The sequence below is a fragment of the Falco biarmicus genome, chromosome 8 (genome assembly GCF_023638135.1).
Source record: "Falco biarmicus isolate bFalBia1 chromosome 8, bFalBia1.pri, whole genome shotgun sequence".
NCBI classification, from domain to species: domain Eukaryota; kingdom Metazoa; phylum Chordata; class Aves; order Falconiformes; family Falconidae; genus Falco; species Falco biarmicus.
In genome coordinates this window covers 3,424,507-3,446,680 of record NC_079295.1, presented here as the reverse complement: position 1 = coordinate 3,446,680, position 22,174 = coordinate 3,424,507, and the positions used below count along the sequence as shown (strand labels likewise).

General features: G+C 43.4%; 1 long non-coding RNA gene across 1 annotated transcript in view; it reads left to right on the top strand.

Annotated features, from left to right (window-relative positions):
- LOC130153977 (uncharacterized) overlaps nucleotides 1–17,179 on the top strand; it is a 33,711-nt gene extending 16,532 nt beyond the window's left edge. Inside the window, exons 2-6 of the long non-coding RNA XR_008823553.1 lie at nucleotides 10,631–10,718; nucleotides 12,937–13,052; nucleotides 13,754–13,879; nucleotides 15,854–16,724; nucleotides 16,940–17,179. This is a non-coding gene — a long non-coding RNA (uncharacterized LOC130153977). The remainder of the gene's footprint in view (nucleotides 1–10,630; nucleotides 10,719–12,936; nucleotides 13,053–13,753; nucleotides 13,880–15,853; nucleotides 16,725–16,939) is intronic.
- The last annotated feature ends 4,995 nt before the right edge of the window (nucleotides 17,180–22,174 follow it).

The following is a 22,174-nucleotide window of genomic DNA, read 5'->3' as shown; positions in this document are numbered from 1 at the left end:
GTGTTTTGTGTTTCATCACCACTGCAACACTCGGAAAAGCCAAAAGCACCCACCTTGTCCTTCCCCAGCAGGTGTCCCTCATGCTGGCAGCTTCAAGTCTGGGAGGTGTCTTGTAGGAAGGTCGCTTCCCCAAGGGCTGAGTTTGCTTTTTCCTGGAAATGATCTTTCGGTTTCAGAGAAAATAAGACTTGAATTACAGTTAAGTAAGACCCTGGGCTGTGCACTGGCAGCATTAATTTTGCACCAAGTGGCATAGAGACATGAGTCATCCCCCAGCAGACGGTGCACTGACCCAGCGCGGGGTCCTCCCCTGAGAGCGCTGTCACCCAGGGGTGCCGCACAGCTCCGCGGCCGGTCCTCGCCTGCGGCCGGCACGGGTCCTTCCTCCGAGCCAGCCGCGATGGGGGATGCAGCTCCCGGGAGGAGGCAGCACGGTGGTACTCCTGCTCGGGAGCAAGGACATGGGGAGTCAGTCTCTCTTGCTGTCGGTTTTATTTGTTATTTATATTTTTTTTAGCCTTTCATATTGACCAGCTTTGCTGGTTTGGTCATATTTTTCAGTATTCTCAGAAAATATTTTCTTCTGAAGAACGTGAGAGAATCTGTACAAGTGAGCTGTGAGTTAGCAGGGCGAAATGCAGATCGGGTCCAGCATCTCCAGGGCACCAGCACGTGCTGAAGCATTCCCTGGAGCCCAGCTCTCTGCGCGTTTCACTCCGGAGAGTTGCCTTCCAATGCAAACAAGCTTCTAGACTATCAGTAAATGACATCAGAAGCAAAATTAACCTGACTTAAAATAAATTGAGCAGCTGCTTTCAAAGATGCTGTACTGATAATCTGTCTGTATAAAAGAGCATCCTGAGATGGTTTGGTAGGCAATATTTTCCCAGTCTCACATCCTTTCTTATCCTTAGGCACATCCACACCGTAGGGAGGACAGGGGAAGGAATCATGATATTTAGACAAACTTATTCACATTTGAAAGGGACTTTACAAACTCTTGTAACTAAAACAGAGATAGAAATAAAAGTAAAATATAGTAGTCCTCCTTTTTAGTTCTTTCCCAGAGTTAATGAAAGATTTGTTACTGTTTTTGAAAGAAACAAGTATTTATGCTAAAAATGCTGTTATACCAAGTTGCTGTTGCAAACAGACAGAAACAGGCTACTGTTTTGGAATTAGCAGTTAAGGAATTTTCTTTGCTGGTACAGATTTTTTTTTTTTTCAATTGCTTGCTATAATTATTATGATGAAACAGCAGATAATTGTTGGTCTGACCACCAGGCCTTTGTTAAACAATTAATCTTTGGTTTGATGGAAGCAGTGTGCCTAGCATCCTATTTTCAAATTGCCTCTTGTACTTTTCTTGGCTTTCTCTACAATACTAAGAAATCACCATCATTATATTTTTATGTAATTTCCATATGAGCAGCTCCTTTCCTCTATTGAAATAAAAATGCAAGGTGCTCCCATAACTTTGTTGACAGCATGTTGCGATGATCATTTCTCCTACAATACTACTCAAAAAATACATACATTGACAACTGATTTTTTCCAGGCTTCCATTTAGAGAGGGAGGAGAATAAGTGGTAAAATTGGTGGAATTACCTTTCTGTGAATAAATAATCCAGCCAATTTATTTCATTTTGTGGTTGGCAGATCATTCTAAAACTGCCTGTGGTTTCCGTATTGGTACGATTTGCTCTCATGTAACCACAGAAGGTAACTGGCCCCACAGCTCAGTGCCAGGGATTTGGTCACCTCCTGATTGATCCTGAGTGGCAGAGTAATGCACAGGGTGGGATTGTCCACTGCAGTCTCAGGAATTGCTCTTATTTAGCAGATCACCCAACCGAAGGCATGCACGGCAATGCTTGTAATCAGTGATCTATCTCTGCAGGAGTGACGGTGCCTTCTCCAAGCGCCAGAATGTTGAGGAACCCACATGCCAAGTGTTTAAAAACCCAAGGGGCATATGCAATGGCATGTATTTAGCAGCACTGTTTAATTTCCATATTATTTTGAAAAACACAGTGTTAGTAGTTTTAGTTAGTAGTTAGCAGTGGCTTCGGGGGGGGAGGGGGGGGCACGGTTCCTTGCGCTGCTCGCTGCCCTCTGCCAGCCAATTCCCTCCGTGGCAGGAGGCAAAAATGCTCCCAAATCAAAAGCTAATTGAAAAGTTATGAAAGGTATTACAGGACTCCCCAGTTCTATGGAGGGATCGGTGGTTGAGTGCTAGTCAATTCCGAATATATTTCTTCTGGGACCAACACTTACTGGCAAGTAATTATTCTTTAAAAGATATACATCATAATGGATTCTGCTTCCCAAGAACAGTCTCCAATGATATCTCCAGGAACAATACAGACCAAAATGGGCATCACATTGTCCCAGTGAAAATGGGTATACTTTGATTATATTAATATTGCTGGACCAGTTAGGTGGAGCTGCTCATTTGCAATTAGGCTTGCTAGGTGCTAACTCTATTAACGCTCCCAGGTAGTAGCTCTGTATCAGCACTCAGATGCAGAGCCATTTATCTGCACGCCCGTAACAGAAAGCCATAAGGAACCTCTGCTCTCCCCGGAACCTCATCCCTGTTTGTGCTCAGACCTTATAACACACTTATCAAGCACTAAAACTACTCAAAATTTTTACTGCTCCGTGCAGAGTGCAGGTGTGTCCATGTAAATAAGAGTCAGTGTCAGCTGTGTTTGTTTACTTGCTCAAAAAGAGCTGGTCTGTCTATATCTTTGCGCTGAATTTGCTACAGGCTTCACTTTTCTGTGGCATTGAGGAAAAAGGAAATTAGTGCGTGTTGTAGCATTATATATCCTGTTGCTAAAAGTTTATCCCTTGATTTATATTTTTCTTTTATGAATGTGTACGTAAATCTAGATCTTGTCTATCCTGCAGACACATGCACACACATGCAGACTTGGCATTTTGTACACTCTGTTGTAGCTCAATAGGTAAAGGATTGCCTCTGGGTCCTCTCCGGTCATTCGCCCTCCTCCCGTGCCTCCCTGCTTCTCTCCACCCAGTCACAATCTGAGTTAACTCTTATTTTAGCTGAATTAAACGTGTGCTCCCTATTCACCGTTCTAAACTCTAAGCTACCTAAAAAATATTTGCAAATCTTTTTTTGCACTGAAGCTACGTGCAAGAATCTTTCTTTTCTGGAGTCATTTCTACTCTCACTTATCTCAGAATACAGCCAACACATCTGCACTGAAGATGTACAGTGGGATAAGCAAAACCAGAATCTCACTCATACAATATAAATTACTTTTATGTCTGAAGAAGTCATTATCTAGTGTCATAAGAAAAGCAATAATAATTTCCTAATGCTTCTTCCAAGTGACATGGGAAGCATCAGACAGTCTGAATCTGTTCTGTAAAGTACAGGAGATGTTAATGAAGATTAAAACTGAATTAGTGGACATAGCAATGCAATCACGGCAAACGAAAGCAGCCAGATTATAATTGCAAACACTGTTCTGTGGCACTTTCTGTCACGTGGAAGCAAAAATAACCATATTCTCCAGTCCCTTTTCAGTCATTTTTATGAATGTTGCATTTTGTTCCTCTTCCCCACTGTACAAGCCAGGTGTTCCTTTCTGCTGAAAAACAACAATACATCATTTAAGTGAAGTTCATTTTTTGAAGCTCAGTGAGTTGAGGCTTTCTCCATTTCCCTGGCCGTATCCAATCAACCAGCGGAGGCACTGGCATGTGTCATAAATTTTGCTGCAAATATGGGCCAGCTGAAACGTATACCAATTCAGAGATCACATCTCCTCAGCATCCCACTAGGCAGGAAAGGAAATGAAATGTGTGTGCTGTGTTCTGCTGGAGCAAGAGGACGGAGCAGGAGCTGAAAGAAATTTGAATTCTTCACAGGAAAGAAAAACCTCTCTCCAAAGAAAACTTGGAGAAAAATTAACCCCCAGAACACTGCCTACACTCTTCTCCAAGAGTCTTTCCTCCAGCAGTGTCCGAGTCCAGCTCGCCTCTTGTGTGCAGTGATTCACCCAGCTGCCCCCGTGTTGCCCCAGCGGCGAACGCCTTTGCTGCCTCACACGTGAGGCTGCTCTGAACTGGCTTTACGAGCAGTGTCTGGGAAGCAGGTTGAGACTGAAAGCCATTAATAATTGAGGGATTCTGTGATGAGTAAGAAAGTTTGCTCTTCTGCCCACATAGCAGTGGCTTTTGTGGCTCTTCCATTTACAGTCCAGGCTTCCAAACACTGAAGAGCAGGTCAGCACATCTGCAAGGCTGGCTGGCACTGCCAACCCGGTGCCATGTCCGAGAGGAACAGCGTGGAAAAAGAGACAGTTACTTCTGCAAGTAATAGGTGTTACCGCAGGATGCGGCCCAGTCATCCAGCGGCATGGGAGCAAATGTTCTAGCAAATGACTAGACTCCTGTTGTCTAGTCCCCAAAACAACCACCCCTGGCTCTCGAGCAAGATGCTGTCAGGAAAAGTTGTACTTACCAGCCTGCTGACCCCATGGCCAAATGTGTGTCCCAGGCACACTCCTCCTCTTCTCTGCAGGGGTTTTGTGGGGCTTCTAGACTTGCCTTGCTCATGGAATGATCATCTCCCTCAAGTCTGCCACATTAACCATTTTCTCAGCAGAGCCATGCAGTCTGTCGAGGTCACAAGACTTTATCCATTTACTTGATGCTACAGTAAGCTGAAGGTCACATTCCAAAATAAAAATAAAAATAAAAATAAAAATAAAAATAAAAATAATCCCCGGAGGATAAAGAAGTGCTTTGTCTCACAAGGAGGGTCTGGTTTGTCGATTCAGCCCTTTGCCTGCCCTGGGATGGCTACGTGGCATGCCCACCCTCAGAGTCAGAATTTGTCACGTGTGGAGTAGGACGTGTATCAAATCTGGAGCTTTTGTCATCCCGACAAAGTCAGTCCTCACTTGTCTGACCTCGGCCTGTGGGCTATGGGGTCATTCTGCAGTGATTTCTAGTTTCTGTATTACCCATTTTTTCCTCTCCATTTTGGGAAGCAGAGGTCAGGGCAAAGTCACACATCTAAATGACAGTTTCTTCTTGCTGTTGGGGATTAAATGTTCTCCCATGGCCGCTCTGTGGTCTCTACCACGGGGCAATGAGCAGTTCGAACACTGAATGGTCTGAGCGAACACAGACACTACAAAATCCCTTGAAATCTGAGGTGCAGAGGGGTCGGTTCCCAGTGTATTTATTTCAAGGAGTTTCCATGACTGTAATGAACTCTATGCAAACAACTACATGTCCTCATGTAGGATGTAGCCAAAGCAGGGCAGGGGGGAGACAAGGGGGAGAAAGAGAAAAAAGGATTTAACTATGCTTGGTCACTCTCTGGATTACTTACTTTTGTCTGTTTGCTTCAGGGTTTTTCTCTTAACTCTGCATCAAGGATATGTATTGACTTTGCTGAATTATTGAAGGTAGTTGCAAATGATGCATGAAATGAAAAATCCTTCTTCACCCTTCGCACAGGCTGCCAGCAGACAATCCTGTGCAATCTCTGCTGAGCTGCACTGTGATACCAGGTACAGATACCCACACAAATCATCGCATTTAATGGTCATGGGAGTTTCTTTTCTTGATATTTCTCTTACTCATTTCACCTGTCGCTTTCAGAAGAACTGTGCCCTCCTGCCAGGGCAGTTGGCATCACCAAAAGCAGCTGCACCCACTATAATCTTATGTTGGTGGAACTGGGGGTAGCATTTGGGACTAAGCCAAAAAATACAGGCAGCCTTCTGGTGTGCTTCTAGAAATCAGCTTCTCTCAGGTTTCTGAGCGTACATGTGTGTGTCTTTTAATATTTATTAAGGAAAGCTTGGCGGACAATACATTAAAATTACCTGGAAGCTGCTACAGCATCACATAAATCTGCACAATGAGAAAAGGACTAATAAAGTAGAAGGATATGAACACCAAAGAATAAACAGAATTAGAGAGAAACAGTTACTAAGTTGTAGGAGGAGGGAGAGGTATGTGCGGGGGAAGAAAGCCCAGCTTATGCAGGTGGGGGGACGGGGCGGTGAAGGACGAGAGGAGGAAGCAGAGAAGATGGTGGAAGGTCGCACCGTGACTTTCTTGGGATAAGCCCCGAAGAAAATGTGGGGTGTGTGAAGGTTGTGCCACATCGGCAAGAGGTCTAGGAACAGCACGTGTCAGGCCTGAGGCTGTGTAACGTATGGGTTCACTTCTTTTCCTCTTTGTAATGGTGCTCTACCTGCTAAAGGGATCTCAGTGTTGAAAAGCTACATTTCCACGTAGCTACAAACCCAAAGCGGCGCCGGCCTTTGAATTGCGCAGCACACATGGGTGACAACCTGCTCTGGAACCACAGGAGCTTTTTAGCAACTTGCATGCTTCTTTTCTGCGTGGTGTTTATTTTAGCAAAGCATCCCTTGCCCAGAGGCCCCACACCCAAAACATTATATTTGCTTGATATAATTTGAAAACCTTCTGAAAAGATGTATTATAAAAGCAAGCAATAACATTAGGGTTTGGAGTTTAATTGTGGCTGCGCTGCACAGCTGCTAACGCCGTCCTTTTCAGAATTTATGTCCTCATCTAGGTTTTTCAGGAAAACTTAATTTGAGGAAGTTCTGTTTATCAACTTCCTGGCTTGTTGTCAACAGCACACTGCTTGCTTTTTAATATGAGGTGCTAATTATGTTTTTCTCAGACTTCAATATAAATGAAATGCATTTGGCAGTTGCCAACAGCTTCGCAGAGCATGATAATGCCATCGTGCAAACTTTGAGGCTCTCTGAGCATGAGTTTATGCTTCTGCGCTGTGCAGCTTACAAGTACATTTCACACCGCAGACAAGAAGTGACCTGCAGAGGTCACTGCCAGAGGAGCCTCTTCTGCAGGTGTTTTGGAGAACACAGAAACCGCCAGAAAGTGTGATTGATAGCACCCAACATCAGAAACGCCACTTCTTTGTGACGGTGGAGCACAACAAAGCTGGTCTTTAGGGAATAATCTTGCAGCATTTTCAAAGAGCTTGAATCAGCCTCAGCAGGAGCGCACCGGTGAAATTCCTTCTTGATTCCCAAACTGAAAAGACCAGGCAAGGGTGAGCCATTCAGGAGGGGTGCCTGCCTTTTGTTTCTAGCTACACACAACAATCTGCATGCTACTGAGCCCCACACCACAAAAATTAACGCTCAGGTTCGGTGAAGGTTGATCACCAAAAACTTTCTGAAACGAGTCTGAGCACAAAGCAGGAGGCACGCAGCCCCGAAATCCTTTTGCCACAGCCCTGGCAGTGATCTGCTGAGGAGATCCCACCAGGAGATCCTCTCAGACATGAGCTGCTCCTAGAAATCTTCAGTGAGAGATTATTAAAGGAGTATTGAGCCTCTTTGGTTCCCACAACAAAAGAAAACAATTGCAGGACAGAAAGGAAGGAATTGATAAAGGCTTGAATGCAATTTGAATGTGGCACAAGAGATGGAGGTAACCTGTTTTCCCAGCCACCACATTAGGGAGAGAATGGCATCAGTGCAGGACAATCCTGCAGCTTCCTTTGCCAGTGGCTGTCTCAATAGCAGTGTTTTGAAGCTAAATAACCTGTGGGCTGCTGCGCAGAAGAAAGGATGATGAGGTATCGATTGCGTTTTAGTTAGCGAGAGGGAGAGTGAAAGGGCACAGTCTATTTTTAATGTCTGGTTACCGCCACGGATGGAGCGAGACCCAGAAAGCCTGGGAAGCCTTTGTTTTGATCAGAGGTAATTTCACTGAGGTCTCCATAGCCTTTGCAAATATGTCACTGATATCAAAACTGGAGGACGGGGCAGAAAGGTGATGTAGAAAGCCGTAATTTGAAATTATTAGGTCTATTTGGGGTTAAGAGATTGTTGGGTTTTTTTTTTAATTGCTTTATTATCCTTTATATTTTTAGAAATCAAGCTCATTTCAGTGATATTGCACTTAAATATGATGCTCTTAAACAAGACTTGCTCTCAGTTTGTTTACAGAGAATCTTGAAATGGGAGAGGCTTTTTAACATTTCTGTACTTGAAATCAAATTTTTAATAATCCCTTTTGCAAAATAGGTTTTACATCTTCCATGCTGATATACCTATAATCTTTCCCCCTATCATAATTAAACGATGCTTCCTTGACATTTCCGCCTCCTCCTTTTCCTTTAGATTAAATATTTCTTTAGAAGAAGTAATGCGACTTGCACTTTCCCTCCTGCTCCTGCTGCGCCGTCACCCCGGCTGCAGGACTGGGGCCGTGTTTGTATTCACTGTGCCTGCTTTGTGGCTCTATTTCCTTCCAAAAGCTGTAATGTTTGCATCTTCCCGGCAAAATCTGCTCTAGGACTTGTGTGCGATGATGACACGATCATTTGCAATGTTCACCTCCCTTTGAACAGTGTCTTTGACTGATTCGCCTGTGCTCGCGTGGTGGTTGCCCTCCTGAGGATGCACAGAAGTGGAGCACCTCTGGGGACGCCTAAAATGCTCGCCAGGCAACAAGGATAGCGTCTTTTTCCTTCCCCCAGGAGCCACTAACCATGCACAGGCATAGGGGATGAACACATATTTCTTACGACTGCAAGGAAACAAAGATAATTCAGATCCCTGAAGAGATTCGTGATGCAAAAATGTGTCCCTTCTCCCTACCCAAACTAAAGCAAACTGACTTCTCTAGTCAGTTTGATTTAGGTCAGCATGGCAAGCGCTACAAGTGTTGCCGAGCCCTGAAGAGGGACAGATTCCTCAGAAATGAAGGTATGGCCAATGTAAACGTGCCCGCTGGCACCCCGCTGTCTGGTCCCTCATGATTTTAGGCCATTACATCACCTACTGCTATTTCCGTTGCTTCTCTTCTCCCTACCTATGCTTTTCCTCAGGCTTTTTCTAAGAGTACATTTAGGATTTATCTGGATGAATAATATTTTCTATAGTTTAAACAGGGGGGGAATCTCTCTCAATCTGTCCTCCATCACGCTGGCTGCAGAGTTGCTCCTGGTGCTGGCCAGCGTGCCACGAGGCCAGCCCGGAGCCCTGGCATGGATCCCGCACCCCGGCTTCGGCTGCCGCCTCCCTCTCTCTGCAGGCAGGAGAAGGCAGGTCCTCGGCCGGGACAGCAGGTAACCTTCCTGCTGGTGCCTGGGAGGGTCCTCGCTGGCACCTTGCCACGGCAGAAACGCTTTGATAGCTGCTCTCAGGGGTAATACAAGACAAAGTCAAAAGTCAGGAGGGACCGTGGGAAAGCGCTTGCTCAGTGCGTATGTGAATTCACAGGATACCTGGAACACCTTTCTTCTGGTCACAAAACCCACATTGTTTGTAAAGCCTTGAAAATAGCGTGTTGGGGGTAATTTGCTGCTCGTGGTAGACTTTAGAAAAACTTCCCCAGCCCTGTGAGGCAGGAAGGTTGTCCCTGCAATGGCACAGGGAAGGAAATTTGTGTTCCACCAGTGGAAGTCTGGGGCGACCCTCCACAGAGGTGCCAGAAGGCACTGAGGAGTCTGCTCCAGATGCTTGCTGCCTGCTTAACGGTAAGCACATAAGTAGCAAAGAAAGGAAAGGAGAGGCCCGACCAGCAAATCAAAACTGAGGGAGAACCCAAACTGGGGCTGAACCTTGCAGACGTGGGAAGGGGCACGGCGGGAGCGCCGGCAGCATCGAGCCCAGCGTTCAAGTCACTCTGCCCTGCGCTGGGCTGGCCAGTGCTTGCGCCATGCGCCCAGGGAGCTCGCTTTGACTTTTTCCCTCCATTTAAAATTTGCTTGTATGATCTTTATGTGCAGAAATTCTGGCACAGCTACATTCCACCCCTGCCAAAATGCGTGCCTTGTTCATGCTTTTATTCTTCTCAACATAATCATTGTAATTTAATTTTGCATAATTAAAAAAAAATCCAAACCCCTCAGGCTTTAAATAGCCTGATCTTTTTTTTCTGAATGAACACCGATATTCCACTTTTATCATTGTATTCATACACTTGAAATCACTTGCCATTTCTTTCTGTGAAAATTAATCTAATCTCAGGAAAAACAGTTAATTCATTTTAGTTAATTCAGTTCTCTTCTGAGTTTAATTTCCTATGTGAGATTTTTCCCCTTTACTCATGTGTTTCTTACAGTCACTGCATCAAATTTATAACTCACCATTGCTTCAAAGTTATGACTCACAGTTATGTCATTAAAAACAATAATGGAGAGAAACTTGTGAGCTTCATTTATTTTGACTCATTATATGTTTTCAATTCTAAATGTCAAAAGTGCAGCAGAACTTCTGTCACTTCTGTTCATATGAAAAATATTAATAAACCAAGTAAAATAGCCCACACTGGTAAATGTGAATTCTGAAAAAATCAAAACGAAAAGCTGAAACTCAGCCCATGAAAACAAAGGGAAATAATCCTGAATTTTTTATCAGAACTGTATTTGGTCTACATTTTTGAATGTATTTGTCATGCCTCACACACACAAAGAACAATCATAATTCAGATGATTTTTTTTTTTTCAGATTAAGGCAAGAAGCAAACAAAAACGAAGACATAAACAGCTTTTTTTTATTATTATTACTGTGTGCTTGTTGACTTTGATGGAGTTACTTCAAAGACTTTTCATTTCTTCCAGCATCAAGAGAAACATCAGACTCTAATTCTTCTATACAAAAGAGCTGTGTTTGACTCAAACGTTTTCCATCTTGAACTTCCTTTACCAGGTAAGAGAAAACCTCAAGTCTCTTCTCCTAAAACTGGTAAGGAAATTGAATAAATTTCAATGAAAAAGCAATCTGTGTGCAGACAAAATCTAATAGAGGGCAAAGGATGGAAACTCAGTAGGAAGTTTAAAGTGAGACAAACAACCAGAAAATCATAGAAAATCCTCTTATAAATGAAAAAATTAAGATTATTATCTCAGAGTTGAGGGGTTTTTTTTAAAAGAATCTGTAAGTGAAAACAACTGGCCCAGGCCCAGTAGCTGGGCTCTGGACTAAGCACAACACAGCTGTGCGGGACGGCCTCTCCGGGTACACTTTGCTTCAGAGCCGTACCCGCTCCATCACGCCATTTGCAGTTTTGTAGATGAAAGTGGTTGTGCTGAGATGCCTGTCTTTGCTGACAAGTCATTTTGTTTCCTTTCAAAGCCAGAACACCGGGGCTTTGCAGTGGTGATTTTCATAGGATTTTTTTTCTGATTAGGAAAGACAAACCACATCAGTCATGACTTCTAGTTCAGTCTGATCGCTGCTTAAAATAACCTGGTACTTAAACCTTAATTTATGTCAGAAGCACAGAGAACAGTGGTATGACACCGTAACCTTACCCACAGTTTCTAAGACCCACGTGTTTAAAGAGTGACAAATGTCCTTAAACGCAACTGTTTATTTTGCAGAGAGCAATTTCTAGGAATCTGTCTTTATTCAGTCAGTAAAAAAACAAAAGAGATTGTTTCAGCATTAGGATAGATTAACTTCCTATTAATTCTGTGTTTTGAAGACTAGCATGGTACCTGCATAAACTGTATCTCTAAGTTATGTGCATTGTGGGGCGAGCAGGGGGCAGCAAAAAAGCCCCAGCTAACTATCGCTGTGTAAAAAAGCTACTAAATGGAAATATTTTGACCAAGAATGGGGCATTTTAGTACTCAGGCTTTGAATTAATATTTGGTGCTCTTTGAAATCAATAACACAAAGTTCCTTTTGGGCTAAGTACATCAGTGCTTTTTCTGGTTTAACAAAAAGAAAAAACAGTGCCAGGAAGATGCTGCCTAATTCCGATCCCATCCATGCAATTTTGACTTCAAAATTTTCCTGTACTAGCCTGGGTCTGTCAGATCTAGTGCAGAATCTGAGGTTTCAGGAAGACATATAGCACCAACAAACGGTATTTGCTCACCAAGGAAGATTGGCGTTTGAATGTGGTGACAGGTCTTTATAAATCGCAGTGGTGGGTGGCAGAGCAATCCGTAGGAAAATTAAGACTTTTTATTTTTAGGAAGGCGGAAGGGCAATGTGCTAAGAGACCAGTCACAAGGGAAACAGAAGTGGGGTGGAAGAATATAGGAGATAAATTATGCAGGACAAGTGGAAAACATAAAAATCCACGTGGATAAAATTAGAGAACTAGAGGAAAATTTCTGACTCAGGTGAATCCTGAAGTCTGTGATTCAAACTGAGGTTTATCAATCTGTAACAACCAAGAAAAAAAGAAAAGGACTAAAGAGGTTTCCTGAAGGAAAGAAAAAGCAAACTTCTGTCATGGGAAGCTGGCTAAATGTCAGTAGTTGGGGTTTCTGCAGCTTTCTGGCAGGCAGAGCTGGCTGGGACCCGGCAGCTCCACGGCTGAGCCCTGCCGGCGCTCCCTTACCAGTGCCCGGCCTGGGGATGCCAGGAGTCGGGAGGCGAGGGCAGAGGCTGAGTTACAAGGCACCGAGGCATCTTTCCATGGGAAACGCCACCATGCAAGAGGGTTTTTTGCCTAGATGTAGCCAGTCAGGCCCCAGGGCAGTTATTTTCCTGGCTCTTCTTTCCACTTTGTAATGGGGGATGGCAAAGTACAAAGGTGCCAAAATAACGTCCAGGTGAGTCAGAAAATAAAGACCTTAAAAGGACTAAAATATCTTACGGAAATGAAAAGATGTCTCAGTTTAACTTAAACACGGCAGCAAGCGGACCTTGCCTTTAGCCCAGGATGGTGGCTGTCCTGCATCTCCCGCTGGTAGAGCTTCGTGGTGGCGCCCTGCCTTGTGGCAGCACCCAGTCCCCAGAGAGGCGAGAGGTTTCCCACGGGTGCTCGGGGTAGGAGCTGCTGTTCTCAGTCTTCTGTAAAGCTTGCAATGATTGTGGTGTCTTTGGACTGTAAAAGGATCATTAGCTTCCCACTGCTCTTAAATGTTTATCAGTCTCCTTTTCACTCCAATTGATTTTCTAAACACAGGTTGCCCTGGAACTGAAGCATTGATGTCTCTGAGGAGCTGGATACACACGTTTTCCTTCTGTCACCAGGTGAGGGCAAGAGGAAACATTTGCTCAGCCAGAACTGCTGGAGAAGAGGTAACTATGATGCTTGAAAACAGCGGTACTGTTTTTTTCCTGCATTTCTCTCAGATGCAGTGTCCACTGCACTGCTGATCCCTTGCACCTCTAACTTCCTCGTTATTCCTTACCAGAGCTCTTGCTTTACATCAAAGGTGCACCAGGCAGCTTAAAAATACTCTAGGATTTTCTGCATTTTTCTTTGTATTTTTCTTGTCCCCTTTATTCCGTTCCACTTTTCCCAGTGCAGCTTACTGGTATGTACCCATCCACAGCTTCTGTCCTGCTATGGGAAACTAACTGATTCGATGAAAAAAAATAAATATTGATGGGCTTATAACTTTTCAGACAGGGAGTAACACAAGAAACACATAAAGCATAAAAGTTAGCAGCTTGAGGGTGCAGGTGGAGTAGGAAGTTCTAGTCTGAGGTCTTACTGATTTGGGCAGAAAGTCATTTGGGAAAAATAATTCCTCAGTATAAAAATCGGAACCAGCACAGCTGAGATGTGTGAGTTTTCAGATGTACCCATCTATATGAGATTTGACCCAAGAATCCTGAGGTATGTCTGCTCTCTTCTTCACCCTTACACTTTTCGATCTTCTACCCATGGAAACTGCTGGACCTCATTTGACACACAAAGAGGAAACTTTGTCTTTCCTAATAATTAACATCCTTTTTTGATGAAACTATTTTGTAATTTTTGTTTGATCACACAGTGTTCAACCTCAATGGGAAACATTGGCCAGCCAACCTTCTAATTTCCCCAGACCCATATTGCCCTTGCCTGTAAAGTCAAGAAGACATCTTCAGAAAACACCTTCTTGCCTAATATGTTCAGCAAGGTGGGTATCTGGGTAAACCTTCCCCGCTCAACACAGGTAACAGCCAAGAGTAATATCAGAAAAGACAAGCTGACATCGATAAATTGGGCAGGAGCGGGTTTTACATTCGAAGTACAGTAAAAAAACATATAGAAAGGTTAGGAAATAAACCCTTATATAACAACACTACAATTTCTTCCCTGAAATGTTTTGTACTGTATTCATTCTGGGGTATTTACTACTTTAAAAATATTCTGAAAGGGAAAATACCTTTGAAACCAGTATTTTAATTTTCTATTATTTTTTCTTTATTATTTCTTTTTATTTTAATAATCTATATTTTTAACAGCATTAGTGATTTTAACTTGTAAGCCTAAATGCTTACTTTTGTCAGACAAATAAACTAAACCCAAACCTAAAATAGCCTATTATGTCTGAGAGGATTTTCTCCTGTTAATTGAAAATGAACTGGAACTAAGCTAAATTACTTGAATGTTTAATCTTTCTTTGCTACACTGAGGTTACTAGCGGGTGCAAGCATAGACACATTTCTAAATAGAAATAACAAGCTATTTAGTGTTTCAGCTTTGGTAAATGCTGAGAAGGGCAGTGACCTGTAATACCAGTAAAAGCATGAGCGTTTCAAACTCCCAGGCATTCGTGCTAAAATACAACTTCTCAAAGCTTAGATTTGTTTGTAGCTGAGGGAAATGTTAAAGAAACTTCTTGTAAGAAAGCTGATTGCCTCCATCATTAATGTAGAGAGAATTTAATCTTCAGAAAATTGAACTAGTTTGCAAACAGAAAAATAAAGAAGCTATTTTAAGGATCAAGCAGCAGGATAGACTGGATCTCCTGTCCTGTGGGAAAATTATAGTAGTTACAACTCCCCGTGGCGTGAAACGCGTGCTAATCCTTCAGGCTTGTTCTCCCTGTATCATCAGGCGTTTCTTACGTGCAGCACGCTGAGGCTGGTCTTGGAGATGAAGTACATGGGAGCAATTCACGTAGGAGAGTGGATGGAGGAAATTGCACTGCACCCCTAGGGAAGCTCTCACCACAGAGAAGGCGGGAGAGAAGGTCGCTCAGAGGAGAAAAGGTGCATCTGGCAGATAGAAGGTAGTTGAATTCTGCTCCTGAGAGCAGGGGTTGGGACTGTTGTCCAGCAGAAGCTGGTTTTGCTGGCCAGGGATGAGGAGAGCTGGGGAGGAGCGCAGTTCTCCACTGCATCTCAGTAAGGGAGGACACATGTCCAGTGAGCCATGCATTAACAAAAGTCAATACTGCACTGACACAGAGAAGCAGAGGCACTTTACATTTTCTTTTCAAAAAACCCCAAACTTACACATCTCCTAGACTCCTTATTTCCACTGGCAGGCAGTTCCCCTGTCTCACAGCACTTCACAGCCCCTTGTTAGCTTTCCCTTTCCCATCCTGCCACTGCCGGTGCTGTTTTACTCCACTGCCACAATTAAAATCACCTAGCTATGTCTGGTACAAAGTGCTTTTTGCTCAGCCCCTCAAAGCACGGATATGAAGAGCCTGATCCCCAGCCCGCTGACATCAGTGGGAGTCCTTCCATTCATCCCGATGGGGTCTGTGCCAGGCCAGGCAGGGATATAGATGAGGGAAGGCAATTTGGCCATTACGTTTGCCTTTCATCAAGTGCTTTACACAGCCAAACAGTTTTTAATATTACTTCTGCTCCTGTGTTGGAGATTTAGTCCGTGTGAAGTGAATTTCCTTTAATAACTACAGAGAGCTGCATGCAATTCCAGCACAGGGCTGAGAAGCACAGTGAAGACCTTGGATCACGTTGGGTATGGCTAAGGCAAGGAATGTTTTTTTATTGTTTGTTTGTTTGTTTTTCTTTGTTTGGCAGCTAAACTGGAAGGTGAGGTGAAGACCTTGGATCACATTGGGTATGGCTAAGGCAAGGAATGTTTTTTATTGTTTGTTTGTTTGTTTGTTTGTTTGTTTTTCTTTGTTTGGCAGCTAAACTGGAAGGAGAGAAGCAAAACCAGTTTGGAGCAGAGCAAGCGGAACATGAAGGCAAATGAAACTTTAGCGTGGTGGTTCAGCTCCAAGCAGCATCCCTGTGCCCTGGCACACAGCAACGGGGGCCGCAGCGGTGGCAGGAGAGAGGAGGGCTGAGGGATGGCATCCAGGTGACAGCCAAAGCATCAGTGTCACTACGGAGACAAAGGCAGAAGCAGCATGAGGAAATTAGCATCACTTTTGGTGGTCCAGGAGGGAGGACAGTCTAGCCCCAAGTCTAGGATGGGATGTGTAGAAACAGCTGCAGTCACCAGAACCGCTTTCCTGGGGTGTCAAAAAAAAATAAATATAAAAAAGGGATCATTGTTGCAGAAAGAGGAGTCTGCAGGACTGGAGGCTTTAGGGAAAGGTATAGATATGATCTTCTCAAGTGACTGTAGAGTTTTCACTTGGAAAATGGGTAATATTGTAAAAAACCTACATTTCTTGTTAAATATTGAACTATCTTTCATAGTAATGGATTGCTACCTTATCCTTTGGGACAGGTGCCAAAAAATGGTACCTGGGGTGTGTCTCTTGGGTACCAGCTTTCTTAGGGGGAAATACACTGAGTGACAGGTAAGATCAAAAATAATGATTTGCCTCTTATTCTTCCTTTAACCCGATGTGAGCATGGCAAAGGCTGGAAATCCAGGTGAAAAGCTCACATTAAGTCAACTTTCTGCTTTCTCCCAGTAGCATCTCAGATGTCTTAATATTTGGAGTGTCATTTAGAGGTCAACTTTATTTTGACAAGGCCATGTCCCCGGGATGCTTGGGATCACAGTCAACCTCTAACAGCTCGATGCATTGTCAGAGAAGTGTGCAGGTGAGGTTTGAGTGACAGCCAGAGAGCCATCTGCTCCTAAGTTCGAGCTTCGGCGTGAGTGGAATGGAGAAAGGAGGCAATGCCCCTTCCCTGCACACAGCCTGGCCAAAAGCTGGGGAGAGCTTCTCTCCAGAGAGAAAAATGGAGATTCTTTTTTTTTTTTTTTCCCCCCTTTCTATACGTCTTAATTTCCCTTAGTACATGTTCTTTTCTAGAGTCGTAGGTGCCCACTCTCTGCAAGTAAACTGTCATCTTCGTTGGAGTAAACGAGGAGGGTCTGGGGCATCGGACGTGGCTACAGTATTGGCGCTTCCATTCCTGCAACCGTCGCTGATTATAATCATCTGCAGCCACTTCGGGGGTATCAGAGTGGAACTTTTTAATAAATGTAAGTGCATAATGGTATAGAAAATTTGCTACCATATGAAGCAGCTCTAAAACTGATGATGATATCAAGCAAGGCCTGGCTGAGGGAGGTGTGGTGCTGAAAATGGAAATGGAAGTTAACTTTGGGTTATCTGTGGTTTGCAGATTTTTGTCAGGGAAGCAACGTGTGTCAGGGGAGGGGGAACTCCTTGAGTTCTGTCCCGAAATTATGGACATGGAGTCTCCAGGGACAAGCTCAGGGTGAGGACAGATGGCTCTGAAACAAACAATAGAAAGAGGCTTCTAATTATTGAGCTTTTAAACACTCGGACTGAAGAGATTTAGTGGCTTGGTGCTGAAACCGGATCAGATACATCTTGGCTTTTTAATTTACGGCTGGTCAAAGGAAAACGTATGAAACATATCCCGGTTTGGGTCATGGCATGGACTTTTACTGTGGAGATTCTTTTTTAAATCATTATTTATCTATGCCAACAATTTATAATAATTATATAGAAATCTCATATTATCAGTTCATAAAAATCACCCTATTTATCACGATGTAAAGCTATATTAGGTATGGTGCATGAGAAGCAGATTTTAAGTATGGACCTATGTACTGTTCTTTCTGATTTGCTCAAAGAAAGTTTTGATTGCCTCCCTTGGAAAGTAACTGAAATCAGGAAAAATAATTATTTTTCCTCACTCATACAAGTCTAGGTCTCCCTTTTCCAGAGCCAACTTAGTGTGATTGTCCACAGAATCAAAATCTCCATGAATTACAACCACCGCTCATATAAGATATTACAAGATAAAAAATGTGTCTCAGATGTACAGTCAGGATACCAATCACGACTGTGCTTTTTTACTAAGTATGCATGACAACAGAAATGTGTACATTTAATTCCTTCAGATTATTGCCTCGGTGTAGTTAAGAGCTAATTTACACCACTGAGACTCCCACTGATTCTGTCACAATTCAGAAACTTTCTTTAAAAAAGACTAGAGTATAAGACAAAAAAAGAAGAAAATATAAAGACAGAAATGAATAAACTGCTTTTAACCTTTTTTTCCCACACCTTAACTTTCAAAAATAACCTTGCTGTAGGTCTGCCAAAATTTGCATGTTCTGCCATCAAAAAACACTTGGAAATGGGGTGTCCAAATCTCTGGTACTTAACCCTGCTGAGTTTCATATTGAACATTAGAGGGTGCTCCCCAGCCTAGAGACTGCTAAATAGGGCACAGGCCGGGGGGTGCGGGGGGGTGGAGCAATAGGCTTTTCTATGCTCTTTTGCCCCTGAATCCCGTGAAATTCTGACTGTGTCCACAAGGCTTATCAAGTACACCAGAAGCTAACAAAAAGATACTATGCTCTCTCTTACATTTTCCATCCCAATAGCGGTAGCTTCTGGGTCGAGCTACTGTTGGCAGAGCACCGTTTTTCCACTGTTGAGTGGAAAGCAATAACAGTACTTGATGGCTCTTCAAATTTTAAAAGTGATCTTTTTTCCAGAAGTCAGCACAATGTTAAATCCAATATTTGTAAACTTTTTTGGTTTTTTCCTGTTGTAATAACTAAGCCATTTTACCTCATAGACTTAACTTGTAATTACACCAGCTTCCACTGTTGATAGTCTGAAGCTAACGAACCTTCAGTTTGGCATATACGTTGTCACTAAACAAAATATCTGTTTAGCAAACCATCAGAATTTGTGTATGATGGGAAGCAGATGTATCATTAAGCACTAAATGGGAATATCATTTACAGTAGATGTCATGTTTCATTTTGATAAACTGCAGAAAAAAACATGTGAAGGATGTAGCCCTGTGTATCCAATGCTGAATTTAAATTTATTAGATTTAAGATTTATTAGAAAATATTTATTAAGATTTACACAAATTTAAGATTTATTAGAAAATACGATACACGACTTGAGCATTACTATGAAAGATAATGAAATGCTATCTAATATATGAGATGCTATCCCATGTAAACACTTAGAGAAGAGAAGCTAGAAAACAACACCCTTCCTTACCATAATGCTTTACGATGATGGGGTTCCTGTTTGGAAGTCTTTGGTGCATGAGCCATCTCCTTCCTCCATAACAGTACGTATCCCTGGCAGGGCACTTCTGTTATTTAAGCTCTTTGAAGTTATGAGCTAATTCCTCATCACAACTGTAACAAATACAACCTTCATTTTGTAGAAAAGGCACATGGAGTGCAGGGACTTGACTGGGACCAGCCAATTGGCATCAGCTGTCTGCAGCCTTTGGGTTGCTGTAGACCAATCTTCCTTCACAAGCACTGACTGTCCTCCAAGCTGAAGAAAAATTGTCACTGTCATTGTCTTAGTCTGTAATGATCAAAAAAAAATAATTAAATAAGAGACATAGTGAAATGTGCTTGAAATTATTCTGTTGTTGGGGAAAAAATATTCCTTCAATTTATCTGTCATACCCCTGTCACTGCTACTTGAGTGCCAATTTACTGGTTTTAATCCATGCAACATTTTCACCTTTCCCTTATTCTGAAATTCTTCTTCCTTTCCCCTTTCCCTTCTTCTATTTAATCTCATTTTTAATGTCAGTCTGCATAGGATGTTCATCTTCTAAATCGCAAGTTAGTTCAGAGGAAATATACAGAAACAGTGCTCTTCTTGGGGCTGTTCTAATTCCTGTTTCTACAGTCAGTTTTGTTCAGGCTCTGTTTGCTTCAGACTTCCCCAAAATATTTCTCAACAAATATGTTTTTCTTTCTCTTTCTGGGATCCCATTAATCCCATAGGTATTATAACCCATTAAGCCATTTCTTTGGGTATTTACGCTGTTCCCCTTGTTATCCATGTGAAATATGTAATATGTATGAAGCAAATGCAAATCATACTACATTATCATCATAATTAATAGTGAAGCTCCCTCTGCACTGACTAGGGACCCACTGCTGGATAGGTACAGAAAGACACTAGTGGCTTGGAAAGTATAAAGTATGATGCGGGGATGGGTGATGGTTTCCTAATGCAATTTTTTGTGTGACTTGTCTATCCCCTGTTTACTACTCCATTTAAATAGGGTGAATACAGACAAAAGCACAAATGTGGCACTCCTGAAGATTTGGACTGATGTTCATTACTAAGACCAGAGCGAATATTAATGATTTACCATTGTAAGTGGAAAACATAAGGTTTTCTATCAGAAGGACGAAGTACTGACACAGCTTTACCTTGTGGAACATGCCATGCCCCGTCTGTTGCAACACAAAGCCGCAGTGGCAGGAAGCAAAGCGACAGGCATGGAGCCCTGGCCTTCTGCCTTTGGCCTGCGATGGGGGTCTGCTGAGATGCTGTGGATCAGTCGTTCCCGCTGGGAATTGGGTGAGAGGGGATCGCTGCCCCGCCGGGGCTTGGCCAGACCACCACAGGTAAATTGCAGCTCTCACTGGAGGGGTATCCTGTCCTTTAGATCCTGAAAAACGGGGTTCCTTTACCCAAACCTTTGATCCAAAGCGAAGTCCTGGTGGCGTCCCCCGGATAAGCAGCAGCTGAATGCAGCAGGCAGCTCGCCATGGAGCGCGTGGGTTTGGGGACGGGGACGGGGGGGGGGGAGCACAGAGCACCTGCACGTGCAGGCTGCACTAACAGAGGGGACTCAGGAGGAAACCAGGGGTATGGAAACGCACCTGCCCCAGCCCCTGCCTGGCAGCACCTCTGTATGAAACCTGAAAACACTGATTTTATTTTAAGTGCCTAATAGCCCTAACTGATCTAAAGTGCTGCCAGGGTGACACAGAAGACAGCGGTGAGGACAGGGATGAGATGATGGTTACGGATGGCTCTTACGTGCAGAATGACAGATGTGGCTCACTTTTCACCATTATGCTGCAAACTGCTGGGTCCGGTCCGTGAGCTGACCTCCTCCATGCTCCCAAACCCCTACAAGGCTCACAACACAATTAATGAAAAATGAACTGCTATCAAATTAATTTCAGGAAAGCAATAGGAAATCAATAGCAGTACAGCACAACTGTTAGTTAAACCGTTAACTGCACGTGACTAATTGCACTCAGAAGTTGGGTGGTTTTATGCTGCTGACATTTATAAATTGCAAAGCCTTCACTTTCATGGTTTATGATGTCAGATGAATCCTTTGGGAAAGTATTTTCCTTCTAAACGTTTAAATGTTTATAATTCTGTGCTGAATGCCATTTACCAACAATTGTAGTGCTTTAAAGCATACAGTAAACTCCCATATTTCTCTATCAAGCAACTTGACATTTAAGATAATTTGTTAACTGCAACAAAAATATATAAACAATGTAATTTTCTTGTAAACAGTTGCCATGTAAGATGCAGTATAATTGGTAGCCTCTGTCACAAGCGTGAAAAGTGCCATTTCAGAAAGACTCGTGATCGTGGGTGTACAAAATCAAAACAATTCCACTGGGTGGCACCTGCACTGGGTCTGCTCAGCTGGGAAAGTAAAAGGGGCTACAAGAGCGGTTGCTGCTGGAAATGGGCTTTTTCAGAAGGAAAAAAAAGGCACCTTCGTCTTCCTTCTGTTGCTCTGCAGCGGGGCTGAGCTGCTGAGACGTGGCAGGAGCTGGTAAGGCTGCTGGGGACGTGTCCCCGGTGGGGGGGTGGCAGCAGCAGGCACTGCAGGACCAGGGTCCTACTGTGCAGCTGTTGGGGACTTGGGCCCTGGCTTCCCTGGGGAGCAAGGGTGCAGAACGGCCATTGCCGAGCATCAAAATGACTCACTGTGCCAGCCACTGCCCGACCCGGCAAGCTTCGTGGCGAGGGGGTGCCCAAGAGCCTGTGAGCACCGCAGACTTTGGGTCCCATCCCTCTTCCCAGGATACCAGCTGAGTTTTTGTAGCATGAGTGACCCACAGTTCTCAGCAGTCCAGTCTGGTTTTTGCATCCATTTGTGCTATTGGAACAGAAAAGAACACCTTTGTTTCTGGTGGCCAAACGTATAAGGCTATAAACTGTACGCATCTTATTGAAGCTGTTTGTATAAGCAAGGTGACAGACGTGCACTGCAGCATCCAGCCATTCGCAAACACTTAAGGCAATAAAGAG